Here is a 22763-nt window from a genome sequence, read left to right on the forward strand (position 1 = left end):
ATGACGGTTGGTGCTTTTAAAATTCTATGGAGAGGGGAGGAGCTAGAGGCCGACACAAGTTCTCCTGTAAAGACAGTTACAGATTTCCATAGAACTTTATGAGCACCAACAGTCATCTTCTATCTCAGTAATAGGAAAGTCTGTGTTCACTAAAGACAGGTTTTACTCCCTGAATTGCGAATTTTGAGACTGAAAGATCAGTCCACGAGGAGAATGAAGTTTTTTTCTAATAATGTAAATTGCAAATATGAAAATTTTCACATGTACTGTTAATTTATGAAAAAAAAAAACTGAAAGAAATCGGTGTTTTAATTCACATACAAATGAGGTGTTAAGTGCTTTGGGTGTGACAAAGCACTTCCCAAGCTTCTGAGGTTGTTTCCTCACCCAGCAAAAGCCTTTTTACTTTGATAGCTGATGTCACATGCTGTAGATGCCTAGATAGCGATCATTCAAGCTGAAGAGGTTGGTGCTGGGAGGGGAAACAGCTTCAGGAGACAGAGGCTTGGGAAGTGCTCTGTCACACCCTGAGCACTTAACACCTCATTTGCGTATGAATTAAAAGACTGATTTCTCAAGAATGCAGCAACAGATAGACAATATAAAGGTGTTGATGAATTTGACTTTCAGACCTGCATGTACATATATGCTGTTCAAGGGTTCGGGGGCTTTGATCTTACTTACAGTTTCCCTTTTCAATCCTCATATATTAGCTTGTCTTTCACTATCTTCTTCAGTGCTGCAGTTGTACAACACTTTACTGTCTGTCTAATCTGGTCTCATCAGATCTGTCTAATCTGTCTGATTTGTCCAATTTTTTAGGGCTTTCTCTGCCGAGCTGTGAACTTTAACGTACGCTCACGCTCACTAAACTTAAATCATCATAAAATAGCTGCTGCACTCCCTGCCTCTGCTTTTATACAGGCTACGATAGTCTCTCCTGATTGGCTGTGCTATACCATGTGATGTGATTGCTGCAAGATAGAGAGTGAGACGAGTCACGACTGGCAGAAGTCTTCACGGCTGTCTGGGCTGGTAAGAGAAGAAAAATTTAAAGTGAAAAACTCCAATAAGAGAATATGTCACGGTCATTAGATTTACCTGTACTGTGATCACTTTATGGACAGGAAAACTGATTTCTATGACTGTATATTGGTGTTTTTTTATTCAGCAAAATTATGAAAGTATTATTTATTCAATGTGGTGGTAATATAAGGTCACAGTATGGTCATTTTATTTCTGACTTCTGTAATAATGTTTTTGGCAATACTGGTCTTCTTATATTAAGTCCATGTTCCCACGTGAAAAAAACACTGCTTTTTTATCCTCAGCAAAATAATCTGATTTTATTATTGCATTTTAGGTGTGTGGGGTTTTTTTTGTATTTTTTTTTCTTTTTTTATGCATTTTTGGTGCAGATTTGAAGCAGAAATTTTCTCATGCGTTTTAGTACAGAAAAGCTGGAATTTTGCATTTAAATGCACAATGGCGGTTTTTACCTGATTTTTTTTAAAACCTCCCTATAGAATTATATATTGAAAAAAAACGCAACAGCAAAAAAAACAGTTGAAAATCATCTTAAACGCTCCTTGGGCAGGAGTTTTCGTGACATCACCTACTCTTTGAACTGTTAAAAACAGAAGATTTTCGGTATAAAAAAACACCGCGGGAAAAAAAAACTTGACATTTTTCCTTGCAAAGTGAGATTTTTTTTTTCCCGAAAATCTTGATAGATTTTTATAAGACCCCAGTGCATCATTGTATGGGCACCCCTGGAATCAGAATTGGCCGGTAGGTTAGGCTGGTTTTACACTTACAGTATTTTTGCGGGTTGATTTTGTGGCCCCAGTAGATTCCTATGGGGCCGCAAAATTGGCCCGCAAAAATTCAAAGGTGTGCCGTACGGCCGTGAGGGCAGTATTTGCGGCCGTGTTAAAAGATCGAGCTTGCTCAATCTTTTAGACGGCGTACGGACACAGCCCCCATTGAAAAACAATGGGGGTGCAAAAACAAACGGAAGTTTGTTTTTGCGGTGCACCATGACTTCCAGTTTTGCAGATCGCCATGTTTTTTTTTCCAATACTATTTACATAGTATTGGAGAAAAAAAAACACGGCGATCCGCAAACTTTTTTGCGGCCCGTTATTGCGGAACACCGCCTTTTTTGCTGCGATACGGCTCGCAAAAACAGGCTGCAATAACGGGCCACAAAAACAGCGGCAAGTGTAAAAGTAGCCTTAATCAGAGAATGAAGGAGAAGAGAATGTTCCGCCAAAAAGGAGATCGTCGGGACACATTGAATGTGTGAGGCTTTTCTTCCAAGGATTAAGTAGAATTTGCCACATGCTAAGACATGAGAGGAGAAGCACAGTTTCCTTTTGTAGTAAGTGTCCAAGCATATGATGTCAGCCCCTCCACATGTGGTAAATAAGCCTCGGACAAATGAGCTTTCATGTCCTAACACACAATGTTTACTAGGCTTTGGGCTATGGGATCGTAATCATCTATGTACACAGTCGATGACGGCAACTTCTGACGGAGCGGTTAAGTTTGAAGTTCCCGGATAATTGTGTTAATTCTCCTGTGAATGTCCAGTCATTTAGATGGAATATGCTTAGCTAAATGAAATAGCATGTGACTAAGAAATATATTAAAACCTGCTAGACACCATTGTCTGTCCTCCATTACTGCATGCCAAGAGTCTGGAAGGCTTGAGGGTCTCATAAGCTCGGTTTTCAAGACAAAAAAAAGACCAGTTGAGGTGTAAATTTGGTTTAGTGGCAACTCCGCGTTTTGCAGCCCCGGTGAAATTAACCTCATACCGTACATTGTAGATGAAGACCATGCTTTTTTTTAGGAACCTAGTACTGGGTTCATCTTTAGGACATTCCTTTAATACCAATTCGATTCGAGCCTCGGTACTCTACTGGACCAAAGACCTAAAGGGGTTGTCCATGATTAGAAAAATATGGCTGTCTTCAGTGGCGTAACTAAAGTCCGATGGAACACAAGGCAAAATTTGGACCAGGTCCCCAATCTGTTTGCTGGTCAGCTGTGTGGGCCTTTGTAGCATTCTAGATGCTATAAAGTCATTTGTGTTTGCTCCTCATATAATGATGTCCCACATCCTGGCGCCTTCCTGTAATAATATCTCCCAGCCTGGTGCCTTCTTGTAATAATATCCTCCATCCCAGGTCCTGGTATAATGGCCCTCATCTTGACCCCTTTCAAATAAAAATGTCCCCCATCCTAAGCCCCTTCCTGGTATAATGTCCCTCATCTTGACCCCTTCCTATAATAATGTCTCCCATCCTGGTGCCTTCATGTAATAATGTCCTCCATCCCAAACCCATTCCCGGCATAATGTCCCTCATCCCAGACCTGTTCCTGGTATAATGACCCTCATGCTGGGCTCCTTCCTGTTGTAATGTCCTCCATCCTGGGCCCCTTCTGGGTATAATGGCCCTTATTTTGATCCCTTTCCAGTAATAGTGTCCCCTATCCTGGGCCCCTTGCTGGTATAATTATAATTATTAATATTATTTATTATTATAGCGCCATTTATTTCATGGCACTTTACATGTGAGGAAGGGTATACATAATAAGAAACAAGTATAATAATCTTAAACGATACAATTCATGACTGGTACAGGAGGAGAGAGGACCCTGCCCGTGAGGGCTCACAATCTACAAGATGTCCCTCATCCTGGCCCCTTCCTATAGTAATGTCTTCCATCCTAGTCCCTTTTAATAATAAAGTCATCCATCCTGGACCCCTTCCTGTTATAATGTACCCCATCCTGGCACCTTCCTATAATAATGGCCCCCTTCCTGTACCTATTCCTGCTATAATGTTCCCCATTCTGGCCCATTCCTAAAATATTGTCCCCCTTCCTGGACAACTTAATGGTATAGTATACCCCACCCTGAGCCCTTTCCAGTAATAATGTCCCCCTTCCTGTACTGCTTCCTGGTATAACGTTGTTCATCCTTGCCCCTTTCCATAATAATGTCCCCCTTTCTGGACCACCTCCTGGTATAATTTACCCCATTATGGCCCCTTCCTATAATAATGTCCCCCTTCCTAGACCTTTTCCTGGTATAATGTACTCCACACTGAGCCATTTCCAGTAATAATGCTCTTTGGTCCATTTCAACACATTTAACAAAAAAAACTAGACTTCTTACTTTCATCCACTCCTGTGACACTTGGTGTTCTCTTCTATAGCTGACGCAGGAGCCGGCAGCGGACTTCGACTTGCCCGACACTGTGTATGCCTGTGACAGGCACGCCAACATCATCATCCGGCCACTGACTGATCAGAGGTGCGTATTACACTGCAGAGAGCTGGTGGGTTTCTGCGATGCCATACATTTCAGCTGAATGTGCGTCCTAGGATGCTTATCCAGCTGAAATATACGCAGACATCGGTGGGCCCCCCTCCACCTCCGGACCTGGTCATGGTCACACACTCTACAACTGCGATCGTTACGCCCCTGTGTACGGACACAGCAAATTCATGAACATCAAGCTGAATTAGTCGCTGGTATCGGAGTGCCTCCTTCCCACACGTTATGCCTCTGGATGTCCTCCAAAAATTCCATCCACAAGTTGTATCTGTTCTTGCAGCTCAGCTGTTTGAAATGAATCAAGCTGCAATACCATACACAACGTCAATATAGATGGGGTGCAATTCTATCATAAGAAAGCAACCGTGTCTATGTATTCATGGACTATCTTCTCAAACTTCTGCCTGATGTCTGGTAAGAATTTGTTGAGAAGTCTAGCAGACAAAAGTAGAGAAGGAAAGTGATTGCTAGTAGCCACCATATTCACTCCGCAGACTTGGGAAAAACACTAAAAAATGCAGCAACAATCAAGCCTGGGGGCACAGTCTTTTTAACAAGGTAATAAAAGCTGGGGTCATGATACAGAGAAGGTCAACAAACCAAAGGAGGTACCTCTGACAAAGCCCATCTGCAATCATTGTTTAGGAATAGTTTGAGGGATATCACAAAGAGTTCAAGGTGATGACTCTAGCCTTCAAGTTCCCAACATCTCAATCCAACTGATAGTCTATGGGACATGCTGGGAAAGTCAGATTTATGGAGGACCCAGAACTTCACCAAATTAATGGATCTGTGCCAGAAATACAACAGATCATCTGCAGAGTTTTTGTGGAGTCCATGCCTCTATGGGTCAGAGCAGTTTTTGTGGACCTACACAACATTAGGTTTTAATATAATGGGTGATGGATGTATAGGTGATAGTTATCCACCTGATTGATGATGACGGACAGGGATATGATTCTTCTGGTATGTCACAACTCTCAGTGACCTTACGAGCACAGTCATAAACCAAGGCTAAATACATCCCAAGGGTTGTAAGGGCAGAAACTCGACTCACTGATTCCAGTAAATTACATGGTCTGTAAATCTATAGGTCAAACTTAACACATTAGTCTAATTGGTTCCCATCAGCCGGATTGTCACCGAAGAGTGTCTCTGAAAAGACAGTGAATGAATTCATTCACGTTGCACATACGGGGGGGGGGGTCATTCATGGAAAAGCGCCATTTTTTAAAACTTTGGGTCCGCATCTAACAATGGGTGGAAACCCTGCAAGTTTCTCACACATCATATGTTTATATTCCTCTCCTATTTTAAGACTCCTGTTTCTTAATTTTTGGGGGTACGCTCCCAAGGAGAAAGGTTCAGCTATCAGTGTAATAATTAGGGGCATTCAAATAACGGTGTATAAACCAGTAACAATCCAGTATCTGTATTAGTACGGGTACAAAGTGCTACCGAGTAAATGGAAGAGCGAACGGGATAGTTTGTTAGATTGAGGGGAGGCGATAGGCATGTCTAAAGAAATGTGTTTTTAGGGCACTGTAGATACTGAGAATAAACCGATTTGTCTGAGGTAGTGCATTCCAGAAAACTGGTGCAACATGAGAAAAGTCCTGAAGACGAGGAGTGAGAGGTTCAGATTATTGAGGATGTTAGTTTTATGTCATTAGCAGAATAGAGAGGACTTGTAGGGTTTTCGACAGGCATGAGGGAGGAGATGTAGAGCAGTGCAGAATTGGGATAAGCTTATGTTGGATTCTGAAGCAGATGGGCAACCAGTGCAATGACTGGCACAAGGTAGAGGCATCGGTGTACTGGTTGGCTGCTGCCTTCATGATAGATTGTATTCACTCACTGCGGACCAGGTTTTTGACTTCTTTACACCACTGCATCTCAATTTATGCAGCACATGTATACAACAAAATCTGCAGTGGATTTAGCGGCTGTGCATTTTGCTGCGGAAAATCTTCAGCGGCTGTGGCTGGGGGAACATATTCTTGCAATGCAGGTGATGATATCTGCGATAAGTTAGGAAAACAAAGAATTAGTTGCTGTTCAACCCCTAGAGATGAGCAATTAGGCCTAGGCAAATCAAATTTTTCTGGAATTCTCCCGAAATTTTGATTCACTACAATCCGTACTTTTTTCTAGATTATAGAAGTCCAAGATAAGTTTAAAATAAAAAACTTATGCTTGCCTCTCCTTGGTCATCCTCTCACTTGTCCCACCACCAATCTTCCAATTGGCTTTTCTATCTTCTATTTTCTGTCTTCTATCTGCCTTCTGGCAAGGTCTTCCATTCACTTGGTCCTCCACAAGGAGCGCCCCAAATGACTGCATACAGCATGAAACAAGTCAATGAATGTGCGTCGTTCCCCATGTGAAAGTGTGAGATGTAGTGAACTGAAGACCAGGCTGGAAGGAAGGTAGAACATAGAAGATAGAAAACAAAAGAGCCGATTGGGAGGAGTGGTGATGACGGGACCAGTGTAGCGAGGGTTGATGAGAGGTGCATATTACGCTATTTTGGAGATAGTGTAATAGCCATTTGTATATTTTACACTACGGCTTTAGAAATGGATTTATAACATTTTCCATACTGATAGATCTCAGTTACTTTGTCTCTCATTTGTTCCAGAATTTCTTTGGATCATGGCATGATGTTGAACTTTTGAGGATCTTTTGGTCTACTTCTCTTTGTCAGGCAGGTCCTATTTAAGTGATTTCGTGATTGAGAAAAGGTGTGACAATAATCAACCCTGGGTGTGACTAGGGAATTTGAACTCAGCTTCCCAAAGATATGATAAACCATAGTTAATTTATGTTTTAAAGAGAGGGGGGGAATCTTTTTTTTTTACACAGGGTCCTGTAGGTTTGGATTTCTTTTTCCCTTAATAATAAAGACCTTAATTTAAAAACTGCATTTTGTGTTTACTTGTGTTATCTTTGTCTAATATTTAAAACATTTACATGCAAAAGAATAGTAAATCAGGAAGAGGGCAAACACTTTTTCACACCACTATAAATAAATAAATCCCAAATTAAATTTTGGGAGATTTACTTAGTTGAGAGGCCTCATTATTATTGGTCATCTGGTTCCGTCAAATACGATAACCAGTCCCATGGACACATTCATGCCCCTATTTTGCCTTCTGTCTCGATGTTTGTTTTAGATTGTTTTTGTAAACTCCACAACTTGATCATAAGCCAAAAGATGCTAATAAGACTGCGACTCTTAGCCTATCAGCAGGAGGTAGCCTCATGAATATCTACTTACTAAAGGAAGGTGAGGGTTTCTGTAATTTCCACTACGGTTCCTTCCTCTGCCCTGGCCGTGACCCAAGGAAAGGATTAGAGGCATCATCCTGAGGGCACAGCAATCTCCAAAGACGGCTCACAAAATGCCAAATTATCCTTCTGCTTTACTTGTATTGATTTGACATACGAGCCTGGTGACCGGTTCAGCTTTCTTCAATGCTTGGGAGATACTTGATAGACGAGAACTCACTTGACTTTTCAAACTTCCTACGTAACACCTTAGTTTATGAAATGGAGCAAATAAAAGTCATGTACAGGCTACGAGAAAAGAGAATCAGACCCGACAACTTTATAGTGGATCCGGACATTACACTACAATCTCTACTTAGAGACGCAAATATATAATCACGGTTGGCCGCGTGCCGGTCAGTCTTAACATTACGTTCTACAGGAAGAGTCAGACTCTAAGCTGGGGCTTCTACGATTACTTTGCCATCTGGACCGGTGACAACTGTGACCGTCTGTCTGATTGTGCAGGACATAAATACCATGGACCTGAAGGTGTTAGGACAGATGACCTAAGAGAACCTTATGTCCCTTGTGAGTCCCATCAGAAGGTCCTCTCCCTACTACCATAGCTAGAGGCAAAACTTAAAACTCCACAGCCACCTTGCCAAAACCTTGCCATTTTGCTGCTAATTCAAAGGAGAGCATTGAGTAACAGGTTTTAAAGCTGCGAAGCCCAAGTTAAAAATGCACCCTCCCCTTCTAATGTTCATGTCCCTCAGGTGTGACAACTAGTCTACCAGATCAGCAGGAGGCCAGGGTCCCATAGATCGATAGATAGATAGATAGATAGATAGATAGATAGATAGACAGATAGATAGATTGGCCAATTCATGTATGCCCATCAACCACGACAAGGTGACCTGTATCAGAGGGAGGTCACCTTGCTATGGTTGATGGGCATACATGAATTGGCATATTTATGCTTTAAGAACCTTCATTTTTGTAAGTACATCATTTTTGAGTAGTAAAGTAAAATCTAGATTTAATGTTTTTAATGCTTTTCAGTGTTTTCACATGGCCTAAACTTATACATAGTGCTGCTGTACCTTCTTTTTCTAGATAATAGATAGATAGATTAATAGGTAATAGATACATAATAGATAGATAATAGATAGATAATAGATAATACATAGATAGATAAAGATAGATAGATAGATAGTATCTGTATACATCCAGATACAAAATTGCACTGAGTGCATGGAGGATGAGGAAACGGGTGACACAAATGACCGGATTCAGAAGGAGAAAATAGGCTTCCAAACAAGCGCAACGCAAAAAAAAAAGGAATTTTTCAGCAAACAAAAACATCCCTAAAACAGGAACAATTAGACAAAAACAATAGGTGCAAATAGAAGAATTAATCAGGATCATTGTATTTATTTCTGGGGATTAGATACTTGATTGTCTGGAACATTCAATTGTTACCTATAGTTTAGCACAGAATGTTGTAAGATGATGACGACTATGTGACAATATAATGTGTCGCCTGCAGCTCCGCCATGACAGCGATCTAATCCCCTGTAAATGTAGGGAAGGTCCGGAATACATCCTCTTCCTCTCCCTCGGAAATGCCTCGCCTGTCACCGTACAGGACATTGGGTAAGCAGGACATGACTCGCAATCATAGTAATACTTAATTCTTATTTTTATAGGGTTAAATTAAATAATGGCATTGTTTTTTATTGCTGTAAATGATTCTAGTGAATATACACGTACATCCTGTCCTCGCTTCTTCAGAACTTTCTCAAGTCCTAAAAAAATCGTAATGGCAAATTAAAGGCGGGAGGGGGTTCCCAAAAACAAAACTTTTTCCAATTGTGTTTATCAATGCAGAGCAAATCTAACAAGTAGTGTCTAGATAAATAGATAGATAATAGATAGATAGATAATAGATAGAGAGATAGATAGATAGAGAGATAGATAGATAGATAAATAGATAATAGATAGAGAGATAGATAGATATTAGATACTAGATAGAGAGATAGATAGATAGATAATAGATAGAGAGATAAATAGATAATAGATAGATAGATAGATATATAGATAATAGATAGAGAGATAGATAGATAGATAGATAGTAGATAGAGAGATAGATAATAGGAAGATAGATAGATAGATAGATGAATAGATAGATAATAGATAGATAGATGATAGATAATAGATAGATGTATAGATAATAGATAGATAGATGAATAGATAATAGATAGATAGATAGATGAATAGATAGAAAGATAGATAATAGATAGATAGATAGATAGATAGATAGATAGATAATAGATAGATGTATAGATAATAGATAGATAGATAAATCAAAGAAGCAGCACACCATTATTTCAGTGCAAAAAAAGCTATTTTAATAGCCCATTTGCGCTCAATATTTCGGCTCTGTGTGTGAGCCTTTCTCAATCATGCACAAATGGGATATTAAAATAGCTTTTTTTGCACTGAAATGATGGTGTGCTGCTTCTTTGATTTTTCTAATATAAGGACTGGTATGTATCTGTGAAGCGTTGCACCCAACTATCGCCATTGTTCAGGTGCTGCTCTCTGCTCAATTTTTTCTAGAGAGATATGCTAGATAATATATAGATGATAGATAGTAGAGATAGATAGATAGGTGAATAGATAGATAGATAGATAGATAGATAGTAGAGATAGATAGATAGGTGAATAGATAGATAGATAGATAGATAGATAGATAGATAGGTGAATAGATAGATAGATAGATAGATAGATAGATAGATAGATAGATAGATAGATAGATAGATAGATAGATAGATATGGAATTTCACAGGACTTTTTGGGTCCATTAATGTGTCGGATGCTGCACCCACTGGGGAATCTCGGAGTCTCTGGTTGGTCAGTCTGACCCTCTCTTCTCCAAATGTATCCAAGAAAATGCTTCTTCTGCGAATCCTCGGGTCTGATCGTCATCCAATGTCTATGAGTCATTTCTTCTCTCCTTTTTGCTGTGAGCGTTTTCTCTCTGACAATGCAGCGCCCATCGTGACTTCAAAGGGAAATCTTCTCTTAGTTGGGAGCTCAGCCACTATTTTTTTTGCTAATTGCTGACTGCAGCTTTAGCCTGGACTATATAAAACAAATCTGAAGGAAAGCTTCGCGAAATAAGCACATTCGTGTTTGTTTGCCATAATTAGATATCTCTGCACACCAAACAAAACAGATGTTGTGGGGCACGGGACGGGTGTAATTACATGTGTCAAAGGGTAATGCCATATTTTTAGCCCTTAGATATGTAATTAAGCACAATTTCCCACACATCATAAAGTGTCCAGCTCCTGGATACTGTCACATACATCTTGGAGAAAATACTAAACATTGGACTATGACAACACATTTGGCGAAACGCCATTCCATTTTCCATACAGCCCCACTATGCTCCATATTAGGCAGGTGCGGAGCTGAAATCCTGGCAGCCCATAGAGCTGAATGCCAACCAGGCGACTGCCGGTCTTGGAGAGAGCCCTGGTTTGCGTCATTCCATTTTTGAACCTCTCTACTTCTTTTAAAGGAAATTGGATAGGTAGCAAAGAAGAGGGAAGGAAACTAGGAGCTCAAGAACAAATCTAAAAACGCCAAGTTTTTGAGTCTCAGTTTGCAAATGGGTGTCCAAATATGATGTCAAGTTCCTCTCGATTCCATGATAGGCCATTAATTGCTACAATGGGGCCCCAAGACAAAAGAGGGACTCTCTCCCATTTTTGGAAGCGACATATGCATTAATTGACAGAGCCCTACACCTAACCTCCCCACTGCCGAGCACAGGACAGGGGTCCCAGTCTCAAGCAAGAGGTCGGTCTCGGTGTTGGGACCTACACCATGTTCCAAATTATTATGCAAATGATATTAAATTATTATGCACAGTAGAATTTCTAAACATTTGATATGTTTTAAAGAACTGAAAATGTTCATTTGTGGAATTTACAGCATTAGGAGGTCACATTCACTGAACAAAAAAGCTATTTAACTCCAAAACATCCTAACAGGCCAAGTTACATGCTATCATAGGAACCCTTCTGTGACATCACCTTCACAATTCTTGCATCCATTGAACTTGGGAGTTTTTGGAGAGTTTCTGCTTGGATTTCTTTGCATGAAGTCAGAATAGCCTCCCAGAGTTGCTGTTTTGATGTGAACTGCCTTCCACCCTCACAGGTCTTTTGCTTGATGATACTCCAAAGGTTCTCTATAGGGTTGAGGTGAGGGGAAGATGGTGGCCACACCATGAGTTTATCTCCTTTTATGCCTATAGCAGTCAATGATTCAGAGGTCTTCTTTGCAGCATGAGATGGTGCAGTGTCATGCATGAAGAGGATTTTGATCCTGAAGGCACGTTTCTGCTTTTTATACCATGGAAGAAAGTTGTGAGTCAGAAACTCGATATACTTTGCAGAGGTCATTTTCACACCTTCAGGAACCTTAATGGGCCCTACCAGCTGTTTCCCCATGATTCCGGCCCAAAACATGACTCCTCCACCACCTTGTTGAAGTCGCAGCCTTGTTGGGACATGGTGGCCGTCCACCAACCATCCACTACTCCATCCATCTGGACCATCCAGGGTTGCTCGACACTCATCAGTAAACAAGACTGTTTGAAAATTAGTCTTCTTGTATGCCTGGGCCCACCGCAACCATTTCTGCTTGTGAGCAATGTTTAGGGGTGGCTGAATAGTAGGTTTATGCACCACAGCAAGCCTTTGAAGGATCCTACACCTTGAGGCTCGAGGGACTCCAGAGGCACCAGCAGCTTTAAATATCTGTTTGCTGGTTTGTAATGGCTTTTTATCAGCTGCTCTCTTAATCCGATGAACTTGCCTGGCAGAAACCTTCCTCATTCTGCCTTTATCAGCACGAACACGTCTGTGCACAGAATCAGCCACAAATCTCTTAACAGTACGATGATCACGCTTACGTTTTCTGGAAATATCTAATGTTTTCATCCCTTGACCAAGGCATTGCACTATTTGATGCTTTTCAGCAGCAGAGAGATCCTTTTTCTTTCCCATGTTACTTGAAAACTCTGGCCTGCTCAATATTGTGGAACATCCAGTTTTCCTTTTATTGGGCTCACATGGCAAACTAATTATCACAGGTATCTGAGATTGATTTCAGTGATCCAAAGAACCCTGAGACACGATACCATCAATGGGTTTCATTGAAAAAAAAAACCGCTATGATACTTAAAACCAATTTGCATAATAATTTGGAACATGGTGTACATTGACATGTGCCCTGGTTGTGATGATCCAGGACGTGAACCACCACCAAGATATTTTATAGGTGCCATGGTATTGAGATAAAGGGGGAGGGCAACAAGCTACATCTCGCCCGTGGGTGAAGGAAAGTCAAGATTCTATTAATCTGGGTCAACTAACACTACTCCTCAAAGGGGTTGTCCACAGGGAGGTGGGAAAAAAACATGATACCTATCTCCCAGTCCAGACCAGTGTCGCTTCACCATACTCAGTACTAGATCCCCCACCGGATGTTGATGTTAGAGGGTGCAGCACTGAATACAAAAAAACAAAGCCGATCTAGGAGGTTAACATGGATTTTGGCTTTTCTCACCTTCCTTGGCACATTTATGTTACTCATTAGCAGTAAAGCCCCTTAAAGTATATGCTGCAGACGGAGGGACAGTCTTGGCAGCAGGCACGGTTTCCAAGCTTCAGTTGCCTGGTATCGCTCTCACATTTTCCCGATACCATCTCACTTCTGGTTCTCACAAAAAAAAAAAAGTGGCAGTAAGAGTCCAGTTGCGAGAGGAGAAGTGACGGATACAACAATGGCTGTGATCTTGACCTTTCACAATATCAGGGAAGTTGAATGAGTGTTTGAGAGTTTTTCTCACTTCCCGATTTCCAGTAATTGTCAAAACTTCTAATGAGAAAGGTGGGACGGCGGGATCAGGTTGTGCAGCCACTTTCCAGGACTGAGTCACATCATCCGAAAGAACATTTCTAGAAAATGTATAAAGACGTGGTATTTCCAGAGAATTTCAAGTTGTATCCAATATATGGTATATTCACAAAGGGCCGTGACACCAGGGAGACAAGAACATCAGGACATAATCACTGCCACTTATAAACAGAGCCTGGCACTCAACTTAATGCTGGTGAAAAGTAGTTTAAACAACAGACGTTTCGGTCCCAAGGACCTTCATCAGTTCCGTACTTAGTAGTTTTAAGACGTGTGTATAACGGAACAGATAGACTTATCCGTATCAAACAGAAGGGTAATGATAATGCCTTAATATTGTAGTAGATAACAGGCTTGTGAGAGAGCAGGCGTCTGTGTCCTGACGCGGCATCCACCGCTTGTCTCAAGACATTACCCTTCTGTTTGATGTGGATAAGTCTGTCTGTTCCGTCATACACACGTCTTGAAACTACTAAGTACATAACTGATGAAGGTCCTCGGGACCGAAACGTCTGTTGTTTAGTACTACAAATAAAATTACTTTTCACCAGCATTAAGCTGAGTGCCAGGTTCTGTCTATATGTATCACATGGTGTGGGAACCTACCTGGGCACCTCCAGCAGTAGTGCGCACGGTATCTCTGTCTATAATCACTGCCACTAAGATGCCCCAAAAAAATCTATCTCATCCACCTATTATCTATCTATTATCTATCTATCTATTATCTATCATCCATCTATTATCTATATATTATCTATCTATTACCTATCTATCTATTATCTATGTATCTATCTAATCTATTATCTATCTATTATCTATCTATTATCGATCTATTATCTATATATTATCTATCTATTACCTATCTATCTATTATCTATGTATCTATCTAATCTATATATTATATATCTATTATCTATCTATCATCTATCTATTATCTATCATCCATCTATTATTGATCTATTATCTATATATTATCTATCTATTATCTTTTACCTATCTATCTATTATCTATGTATCTATCTAATCTATCTATTATCTATCATCCATCTATTATTGATCTATTATCTATATATTATCTATCTATTATCTATATATTACCTATCTATCTATTATCTATGTATCTATTATCTATCTATTACCTATCTATCTATTATCTATGTATCTATCTAATCTATCTATTATCTATCTATTATCAATCTATTATCTATCTATTATAGATCTATTATCTATTATCGATCTATTACCTATCAATTATCTATCTAAGCTATCTATTCTCTATCTATTATCTATCAATTATCTATCTGTCTATCTAATCTGTCTATTTATCTATCTATTATCATCTATCTATTATCTATCTATCTAATCTATCCATCTATCTATCATCTATCTATTAAAATTATAACCTTCAATGTGGACTCTTAATGAAGATAAAGAGTCTCACGCCATACACCACAATGCACATAATTCCCCTAAGACACTTTTTTATTTGAGATACTTTACGTAAATGAAAAAAAAAGGTTGTGAAGTTTGACAAAAGCCTTTACAGGACTGTCCCCATATTTATAACTAATTTTTGTTTGGCTAGAGCTGGTAAATGCAAGCAATTTTTGCAATTTACAGCTTGTTACATTTTTCAGGCCTTCTTGAGATATTAACACATTTCTTTTCTTCTATTTACAGTTCGTTGCCTAGGAGACTGACCACTTCTGCTAGAACAGGTGCAGCGCTTACAAGCTTTTTACTCTTGAGCTTGTAAGCACTTACAGCGCTTACAAGCTAGACAGCAGCGGTGGTCGGTCTCCTAAGTAACGAGCTGTAAACAAAAGTGTTAATATCTCAAGAACGAGTTCATATTTAAAAAAAGCTGTAAATTGCAAAAGTGCTTAGTTTTTACAAGAGTTATCCAACAATATCATCTATGTATACTTAGTAATCTTTTAAGAAAAGGGGTCTTTTGGGAGCGGGCACTACTTTATTTAGAATGTATGAAAAAAATGATTTAGAATGAATGCGCCTTGTGTAACAGATTAGTAATTGCAGGTCTATAAATTTTGCACCTTTCAAAAACGTACCCCATTGCCCATTCTGGGTGGTAATCCTCTTTAAAACCATAACTGGATCTCTGATGTCATCTATGGCATGTTCCGCATCCAATATTGTCGTATAGCCTTCTACAAGGAGCAGAACGTTCTCTTCTGTTTAGTCCAGGCTAATTTTACTTTACTCAGCTTTTCACATTCTGGGGGCATTTTGGATAATTTTCGCCTTTGAATTTTCCAGATGTGCTCAGAATCTCAGCTTTGATGTTTCGGGTGTTTACGTGGTGAAAGCTAGAAATAGTAACGTGATGAAGGTAGTCGGCGTTACACTACGCATTCCAGATAATGACAGAACACATACATATGACAAATCATAATAAGGCGGCGGACTACAAAAATAAACACCGGCATCAGGGTGAGCAATGCACATACACGTCAGGTGGCCTCCTCAGCCATCATTCCAGGTGCGATGCCTGAAAAGTGAATTCAGATACGTTTTAAGAAGGTGAATAAAGTCTATAAAAAAGAAGGCTCTTTCCTTACTAGAAGCTCTTACCACTATATAGATCGTTAGTCAGGTTGCATGTAAAATGTGATGCTCCCTGAAGAATCTTAAGCGAAACACACATTGGAGTAAGAAACAGGGGAGCTGTCAATCCTCAGTATGCAACCAAGTCTGTATATCACCCAAATGGGTTAATCTAAATTATTTTTTTCCCCTTTTTCTCATATTAATTTTTTATATGTATTTGTTTATTGGTCTTGTGCAATGTATAATTTGTACACATTTGTTCCACATCCAGGCTTTGCTTCCCTCACCACGGGTCCACGAAACTCAGTTGTGCTCCACGTCAGGCTTTACAGATGGCCTGGAATGACCCATGTAATTATGTGCCTGGCATTATATAAGGTCCAACAAAACACACACCTGCGGCTTGGTATTAAGACTTTAGCTTGGCTATGCAGAGTTCCTTGTTTGCAGCTTCCAGGACCTCAACTACCTGTCTGCCAGAGGCTTCCAGTCGCTCAACTACCTGTCTGCCTGCGGCTTCCAGTACCATTGCTATCTGCCTGTCTGTATCTTCCAGTCCCTCAACTACCTGTCTGTCTATGGCTTCCAGTACCATTACTATCTGCCTGAGGCTTCCAGTCACTCAACTACCTGTCTGCCTATGGCTTCCAGTACCATTGTTATCTGCCTGTCTGCATCTTCCAGTCCCGGCCTCAACTACCTGTCTGCCTGCGGCTTCCAGTATTTCTGCTATCTGCCTGCAGTTGCCAGTACCTCAACTACCTGTCTGCCTGCAGCTTCCAGTGCTTCAACTATTTGCCTGCCTGTAGCTTCCAGTACCTCAGCTATCTGCCTGCGGCTTCCATTACCTCTGCTCTCTGCCTGCAGCTTCCAGTACCTCAACTACCTGTCTGTGGCTTAGGCCCCCCTCACACACAGCGATCTCGCTAGCGAGATCACTGCTGAGTCACAAGTTTTGTGACGCAACAGCGATCTCACCAGCGAGATCGCTGTGTGTGACAGCTATCAGCAACCGGCCCCCCTGCCGTGTATCACTGATCGCTGTTGAAATGGCTGGACATTTTTAAGTCGCTGGTCTCCCGCTGGTCAGCACGCATGGTGTGTGACAGGCAGGAGACCAGCGACCAGCGAGCAGGAGCTGGTAACTAAGGTACACATCGGGTTTCTATGGGGGCGCTGTTATGATTGGGTCGCCGAGGAAGAAAGCAAGACAAAGCTAAGCCACAGAAAACCAGAGAGGTTGGTAACTAAGCAGATTGCAGACCCCTGATCCTATCCACACAACTAGCAGTAGCCGTGGAGCGTACCTACGATGATTCTAGATGCCTCGACACAGCCGGAGATCTAATTAAGCCTAAAGCAAGAAAGAGGAAATCTAAACTGCCCCAGAGCAGACCCCAAAGGAATAGACAGCCCCCAAACATATATTGTCGGTGAGACAAGATGAAAACACAAACGCAGGTAGGAAAATAGGCTGAGCAAACGATGGGGCCCAAACTAACTAGACAGGACAGGAAAGGAAAGACACTGTCTGCAATCACGCAAAAAAACCTACAAAAAATGTCCAACACGTCTGATAGAAAAATACTGAAGTCACTCGACTTCACTCACTATATCAGCACTCTGGCACATTCTGAAAGCAGAGAAAAAGAGGCCATTCTAATAAGGGACAATAACAAACTGGCACAAGCAGTAACATAAGAATGGAAATTCAGCACAGCCCCAGCCGGGGCTGGCTGACCACACAAAACTGAATAGACAAAACCAAATCAAATGTGAACAATAGCAAAAGAACACTTAGCTTGAGCATGCAGGGACTGAGCTGGAAACTAAGACCTCATGAGGCAGGAAAAAATCACCAGCAGGGATAGAGGGAGTCAGCTGTCTTAAATCCAGTCAAAAACTCCAGATGTCCAATCGTCCTCCTCATTATCAGGTGGCAGGCCTCTGTTAATTAGATCAGCTCCATTACCTCCTGTAACCACCAGAGGGAGCCCGGAAAGAGAACTCGCGACCCCTCTGTCAACACGACCAGCTCCACTACCTTCACTAGCAACCAGAGGTAGGCCAGAAAGTGAATTCACAACAGGGCGCGCTGTGCCTAGAAACCCGATGTGTACCTTAGTTACCAGCGCGCTGATGCAGGGAGTTGGTAACCAAGGTACACATCGGGTTTCTAAGTGCTGCGCGCCCCTTAGAAACCCGATGTGAACCTTGGTTACCGGCTCCCTGCATCAGTGCACTGGTAACTAAGATACACTGTGGGTAACTAAGCGACATGCGTCGCTTGTTACCAGTGTGTCGCTGGTCCTGATCGCTGGTGAAGCTGCCTGTCTGACAGCTCACCAGCGATCACATAGTGACTCACCAGCGATCCTGACAAGGTGATATCGTTGTCGGGATCTCTGGTGAGTCGCTATGTGTGATGGGCCCTTACAGTATCTCTGTTACCAATTGCGTGCATGCTTCGCCTGCCTGCTGCACTCATGCCCTGTTATGACCTCATTTTCTGCTCCACCAGCTGGGAGTTCTCCTTCCGTTCTCCCTCTGGTAGTGACAGGAGGTAGTGAGGTTAGTTTTATTGGTAATGGTCTGCCACCTGACGAGGAGGATAGTGATTGGATCTCTGGAGTATCAGACTGGATATAAGACAGCCGACGCCCAATCCTGGTGCTGGTGATTCAGTATGCTTCTCAGGTCTTGAACTCAGCTCTGCTCCAGTCATGTCAAGTTAAGTTTGTTTTTTGCTAATGTTCACACTTGCTCTTGCTGGTCAACTCAGTTTTTGTGTGGTCAGCCAGCCCGGCTGGGCTGTGCTGAATTTCCACTCTTATTTATCTGTATTTGCCAATTTGCCTTTTTGTCATTATTAGATTGGCCTCTTTTTGCTCTGTCTCAGAATATTCCAGAGTGCTGATATAGTGGGAGAAGTCTAGTGACTTCAGGGTTAATTTTGTTATCAGAAGCGTTGGACATTATTTTTGGTAGTGTTTTTTGGCAGATTGCAGACAGAATCTTTTCTTTCCTGTCCTTTCAAGTTAGTTTGGCCCCATCATTTGCTCAGCCTATTTTCCTGCCTGTGTTTGTGTTTTCATCTTGCTTCACCGTCAATACATGTGGGGGGCTGTCTTTCCTTCGGGGTCTGCTCTGGGGAGTTAGTTTTCCTCTTTTCTTACTTTAGGCTTATTTAGCTCTCCGGTTGTGACGAGGCGTCTAGGACCACTGTAGGCACGCTCCCCGACTGCTTCTAGTTGTGTGTTAAGATCAGGGCTCTGCAGTCTGCATAGTCACCAACCTCTCTGGTTTTCTGAGACTTAGCGTGTTTTGCTTTTATCCTCCTCGGTGACCCATTCATAACAATGCCCATTGCCATTGTGCCCACCCAGACCCTGGGCTTGTAAGATCCACCTCACAGGGTGAGCCTAACAATTGTTCATTTACTCAATCTTTATTTATTGAATTGCACATTTTTATCCTACGTGTTTTGACCTTTCTTAATATATGTTGATCTTTATAACTAGCAATTGCTTGCCATATTAGGAAAAATACAGTACTATACAGAACTGTGAACTTCTTTATGATTACTATTTGCTGACAGCTTTTTTATTTAACTTTTTCTATACTGATAAATACAGTCAAAATTTGAGACTTTTTTTTTTAATTTGTTTTTAACTGAAATGCATGTATTTGGGACTAAAATTCATTTTTGCATTTGGATTTCATAAAAAAATTTGCATAATTCCATAGCATCGGTGTTGTGCTGCCTATTTTTGGCTGCTAAATGAGTTAACTGAGGATCCATCAGTGAGTTCATCCAGATTGAATGATGGAAAATTTTGTAGCTCTTTTATCTATCTTTTTCTGCGTTCCTCAGCTGATTTATGACCACAGACCACATCATTGTTGAACCTGCAGGGAAACAAAGAACCTGTAAAAAGTAAAATGGTGCTAAATTTTTAACAGAACCCAACTGAAAAAATTATTTTTAGCCCCAAATACATACAGTTAAGTAAAAAAAAAAAAGTCACCAAAGGTGGACTAGGAAGCACCCCTTTTGCAGGCGATAATTTACTATCTTACTTAAATGCATTTGTTTTTGGCTTAAAATCATTTTTGGAAGTGGATTCCATTAAAAATGTTCCACCGTTTGCCTTCTGTGGCCTCTATGCTGCAATACCTATTGATGGAGGTAGAGTGGATTAACTCAGAATCTGTCAGTGAGCTCCTGATGCTCCATTGGGAGAGTTTGTAACTATTTCTTTTTTTTTTGTCTGAGCTCATTTCTGCTGATTTACGACCGCAGACCACATCAAAGTTGAATGTGCAGTGAAACAAAAAGCATGTAAAAGCCAATCGGTGCAATATTTTTAATAAAACCCAGTAGAAAAATGATTTTTAATCCCAAATACTTGCAGCTAAGTAAAAAGGAAAAAAAAATTGTCCATAGAGGGTGTATTCTTTTATACAGTTAGAAACTTTATATTTTAATATTATCTGGTAGGTTTTGAGGTTTATTAATTGACCAAAAAATGTACAATTGGTGGAGAATGATTGAACATGATGGACTTGGTCTTTTTTCACCCTTGGTAGCTATGTATCTTTGTTGGATAAAGTGTCTTATCTGGTGATCTATTATTTTATTTCAATGGTTGACCAAATGTGTTGGGATAAGTTGTTATCAGAGCATGCTCGGGTGCTAGCCAAGTGTCTGCGGCGTCCTGAAAAAATATGGTCAAGTCCTCGCGGCTGCATGTCTCGTGGCTGTTCGATAGAAGCAACACATGCTTGGATTGTCGATCACCGCATATGTTGCGGCTGTCGAACAGCCGTGAGACATGCAGCTGCGGGGACTCAAACACATTTTTCAGGACCCCGCAGACACTCGACTAGCACCCAAGTACGCTCGGATAACATCTTATTCAGGCATGTTCGCTCATCACTAGTATTTACTTCTAAAATTTAGGATGTGCCCTAGTGAGCCCCTTCAAGAACTCCCCAAGTGCCGGTACTTCCAAGTAGCCAAAGTTGAGAATGTGCCAGACCACTGGTGAGAGAGATGAAGATGATCATGGTAGGACTGGCCCACCAGAGAACCAGAGAATCCTCCGGTGGGCCCTAGATTCTTCTTTAGGAGAGTTCATAGTGCAAATTTTGCAGCTGCTATGGAGCTCTTGAGTTGGGGAGAAAGGTGGGCCCCCAGAATCAAATCCTCTGGTGAGCCCAATGTTCTTCACTCTGACACTGAGGATGATGATGGCTCCTGCATGTAGGAAGATGCTAGGCTGATGCTGGAGGAGATCTTCCTATTCTTGTTGGATCAGAAATCCTACTAGATAGAGAGACCAGATTGTGAGACCCAAGGAATAGGGTCATCCAATATAGACACCCCATAGAACGAGGAAAAGGCTGGAGCACAAGGATGTTTGAGAAGACGATGGAACAAGCCTGAACCACCACAAAGGTTGAAATAAGTTCCCGAATTGTCCCAGATCTATCACCGAGGTCATTCTGGGCTTCCTGACAGAGAGAACATTATATGGAGAATTAAACAGGTAAGGATAAGGGGACGCGTTAAGTTTGGTTTTCCGGATTCTGTTTATTCTATGAGATCATACGGTTGATGAACACATGTAGAATTGTTCTTTATTATGCATTTGCCAAAACAAAAGTACATCTAATCCCGATGTACAAAGTCTTTGATTAATGCGATATTATTCTAAACCTGAACAAATGTATTTATAGGAGACTGCCTACATTGCGGTGCCAACTGCGGAAATATATGGTCACCAAAAGGTTCGGGCATCTGAACCGTCAATTATATCGGTTAGAGATGAGAAAATCGAGTGGGCGCAGGTTGAATTAGGAAATTCGCTGGACCAGGAGAATTTGAACAATTTGCCATCTGATTCACCTAAGTTGGTAAAAAAAAAATGCTGACGTCTTTTTCAACAAAGCAGAGAAGGCTCACGTGACCTCAGACGCGGCCGTGCGGGTTTCCTTATAATGACTTCCAGCTATCACATCATATGATATAGCAAAGCCAATCAGAAGAGACTATCATAGCCTGTATAAAAGCAGAGGTAGGGAATGAAGCAGATATTTTGTGGTGAATCTGGATAGTGAGAGGACATCACAGCTCACAGCTTAACCACAGAGGTATGTGGAGAAAGCCATAAAACAAGGAAGAAACTGTACAGCTGGTGTGTGCATCAGCACAGCAGTGAAGAATGGTTTATCTATAGCCATATACTGTATGTTGTCATTTTGATATTAGTAAGTTTGCGTTTGCAAAAAAAAACTTGAAAAGAGGTTGGGTACAGACTTAGGAGACCTCAGAGTGTTATGCATATCTGTTCATGGCAATTTGATACTTAGCAGTGCTTGTGTTTTGTAGAAAATCCAATTTTGGAAAAAAAATTGACACAATGGTAAATTCTAACTTCAAAAGATTTGCTCATCTCTAATGGCCATCAAAGTCTATTTTGAGCCCCACTGACAACCTTTTGAGAGGACCTGAAGAAGGCTTTTGATGGTGATTTAATTTTTTGGAAACCAATTGTAATACTATGATC

At 41.0% G+C, this 22763-nt stretch overlaps 1 long non-coding RNA gene across 1 annotated transcript; it reads left to right on the plus strand.

The window, feature by feature from the left end:
* The first annotated feature begins 809 nt into the window (after positions 1-809).
* Positions 810-16596, plus strand: LOC141084813 (uncharacterized). Its single transcript, XR_012231126.1, has 4 exons — positions 810-1035; positions 4229-4326; positions 9173-9279; positions 16463-16596. It is a non-coding gene; the product is annotated as an uncharacterized lncRNA (long non-coding RNA).
* The last annotated feature ends 6167 nt before the right edge of the window (positions 16597-22763 follow it).

Source organism: Dendrobates tinctorius, unplaced genomic scaffold, assembly GCF_039654945.1.
Source record: "Dendrobates tinctorius isolate UK_male_01 unplaced genomic scaffold, ASM3965494v1 ptg000027l, whole genome shotgun sequence".
Taxonomy (NCBI): Eukaryota; Metazoa; Chordata; class Amphibia; order Anura; family Dendrobatidae; genus Dendrobates; species Dendrobates tinctorius.